Genomic DNA, 3,361 nt, shown 5'->3' with positions numbered 1-3,361 from the left:
TGCCAGGGGTCTGTTGGTAATCCCCCTTATGTGTGCTGGGAGGCAGTTGAACAGTCTCGGGCCCCTGACACTTATTGTATGGTCTCTTAACGTGCTAGTGACACCCCTGCTTTTCATTGGGGGGATGGTGCATCGTCTGCCAAGTCTTTTGCTTTCGTAGTGAGTGATTTTCGTGTGCAAGTTCGGTACTAGTCCCTCTAGGATTTTCCAGGTGTATATAATCATGTATCTCTCCCTCCTGCGTTCCAGGGAATACAGGTTTAGAAACCTCAAGCGCTCCCAGTAATTGAGGTGTTTTATCTCCGTTATGCGCGCCGTAAAAGTTCTCTGTACATTTTCTAGGTCGGCAATTTCACCTGCCTTGAAAGGTGCTGTTAGAGTGCAGCAATATTCCAGCCTAGATAGAACAAGTGACCTGAAGAGTGTCATCATGGGCTTGGCCTCCCTAGTTTTGAAGGTTCTCATTATCCATCCTGTCATTTTTCTAGCAGATGCGATTGATACAATGTTATGGTCCTTGAAGGTGAGATCCTCCGACATAATCACTCCCAGGTCTTTGACGTTGGTGTTTCGCTCTATTTTGTGACCAGAATTTGTTTTGTACTCTGTGATAATAGTATAGTAGTGATGATAATAGTGTAGTAATGATGATAATAGTGTAGTGGGGATAATAGTGTAGTAGTGATGATAATAGTATAGTTTACCTGGAGTTTACCTGGAGAGAGTTTCGGGGGTCAACGCCCCCGCGGCCCGGTCTGTGACCAGGCCTCCTGGTGGATCAGCGCCTGATCAACCAGGCTGTTGCTGCTGGCTGCACGCAAACCAACGTACGAGCCACAGCCCGGCTGATCAGGAACTGTCTTTAGGTGCTTGTCCAGTGCCAGCTTGAAGACTGCCAGGGGTCTGTTGGTAATCCCCCTTATGTGTGCTGGGAGGCAGTTGAACAGTCTCGGGCCCCTGACACTTATTGTATGGTCTCTTAACGTGCTAGTGACACCCCTGCTTTTCATTGGGGGGATGGTGCATCGTCTGCCAAGTCTTTTGCTTTCGTAGTGAGTGATTTTCGTGTGCAAGTTTGGTACTAGTCCCTCTAGGATTTTCCAGGTGTATATAATCATGTATCTCTCCCTCCTGCGTTCCAGGGAATACAGGTTTAGAAACCTCAAGCGCTCCCAGTAATTGAGGTGTTTTATCTCCGTTATGCGCGCCGTGAAAGTTCTCTGTACATTTTCTAGGTCGGCAATTTCACCTGCCTTGAAAGGTGCTGTTAGAGTGCAGCAATATTCCAGCCTAGATAGAACAAGTGACGATAATAGTGATGATAATAGTGTAGTAGTGATGATAATAGTGTAGTAGTGATGATAATAGTGTAGTAGTGATGATAACAGTGTAGTTCTTAATATTACGGATTCCGAAAAGGATTTAGGAGTTCTGGTTAATAATAATCTAAAACCAAGACAACAGTGCATTAGTGCTCGCAATAAAGCTAACAGAATCCTTGGCTTCATAGCAAGAAGTATGAATAATAGAAATCCTCAGGTTGTTCTTCAACTCTTTATATCCTTGGTTAGGCTTCATTTAGATTATGCTGCACAGTTTTGGTCACCGTATTACAGAATGGATATAAATGCTCTGGAAAACCTACAAAGGAGGATGACAAAGTTGGTCCCATGTATCAGAAATCTTCCCTATGAGGATAGAAAGGCGTAGAATTACGGTGGATATGATTGAGGTGTATAAATGGAAAACAAATTAATAAAGGGGATGTAAATAGCGTGCTAAAAATATCTAACATAGACAGGACTCGAAGCAATGGCTTTAAATTGGAAAAATTCAGATTCAGGAAGGATATAGGAAATCACCGGTTTGGTAATAGAGTTGTGGATGAGTGGAACAAACTCTCAAGTACCGTCATAGACGCTAAGACGTTGTGTAGTTTTAAAAATAGGTTGGATAAATACATGAGTGGGTGTGGGTGGGTATGAGTTAGACCTGACTAGCTTGTGCTACTAGGTAGGGTGCCGTGCTCCTCCCTTAAGTGTTGTGTCTGACCTCACTAGGTCAAGGCATTGTCTTAAGCCGGTGGGAGAAGTGGATCTGCCTCGCATAGGCCAGTGGGCCTGTGGCAGTGTTCCTTCTTTCTTATGTTCTTATGAATCTTTGTTGCTGAAACGTTACGCCTGCGCTGCAGGCTTCACCAGGCAAATACAGAGATGAATCAAATTGTGAGTTCATTACCTTTGTAAATTGTGAATTCATTACCTCTGTAACTTGCTCAGCTATCAAAACTGAGGCCCAGTCCCTGGACCCATTATGTACCTCTGTAATCTTTTGACTACCGCCCACAGGATGGGTATGGGGTGCATAATAAGCATATTAAACTAACTAATCACACCGTTGAACATATCAGCCTTGGTGGAAGACGATGTAGACGAAGTGGAGAGAGGAAGTTTGATACAATTAGTCCATCCAGAAACTGGTCATCTTGCTCCTACAAGATGATCAGTTTCTTAGCCTAGAGCAGAATCAGTTGGTCAAAGGCTTCTGCACGTATATAACTGTTACACCACCAGTCAACGATGTTTTAATCACTAAAATTAGAGTAAAAGACAATTTTGAATATATACACAGAGAGATATACCTTGGAAACATGTTTTTTGAGGAAGGACAGTAGTGCAGACCCAGCATGACTGTGCCTGGAGGGTGTATATACCAGTAATCACTCTCCCTGAGACTGGTGTTAACACTACTGTAGCTTCATCATCTACGCAGCAGTGGCAGTGTGTGGCATTATATATGCATAAATGTTACTTATGTGTCTATTGGTGTCAAATGTAACTTGTGTTAGTGAAGGAGACTGGCACCAGTGTCGTTATTGTCATAATATTTAGACATTTTTAGCCTCTGTCTGTAACAATTTATTTCATCCATTTCCACATGATTACGTTGAGAAAATTAGCATGAAAACTAGCTTTGGACGTTGTAAAAGAGATAAGGGAACCCATAGTGACTGGAACTAGTGTATAATGGCACAGTTGAAGGAATCTTAAAAATAATTTGATAGATATTTGTTTGTGTGTGATATACAGTTGTCCATAGTAAGTGTTGAACGTTGTGTAGTGAGAGAGAGCAGGCCATGCAGTGCTGCTTCTCCCCTCCACAACTATCACATTTTATCTGGACGCATTTTATCACTATAATTCCTCGCAGAGTAGTAGTTAGTGTGTTCGGTTCACTATCGAAGGGACGTGGGGTCGAACCCCACACCAGGCGGGACGTATGGGCAAGTTTCCTAACACCTGCTGCCCGTTACCTAGCAATTATCAGTCAGTCGCCTGCTGTGCGTCGCATCCCGGGGAGG

This window comes from Cherax quadricarinatus, chromosome 41 (assembly GCF_038502225.1).
Source record: "Cherax quadricarinatus isolate ZL_2023a chromosome 41, ASM3850222v1, whole genome shotgun sequence".
Classification (NCBI taxonomy): Eukaryota; Metazoa; Arthropoda; class Malacostraca; order Decapoda; family Parastacidae; genus Cherax; species Cherax quadricarinatus.
This window is presented reverse-complemented; position numbering follows the sequence as displayed.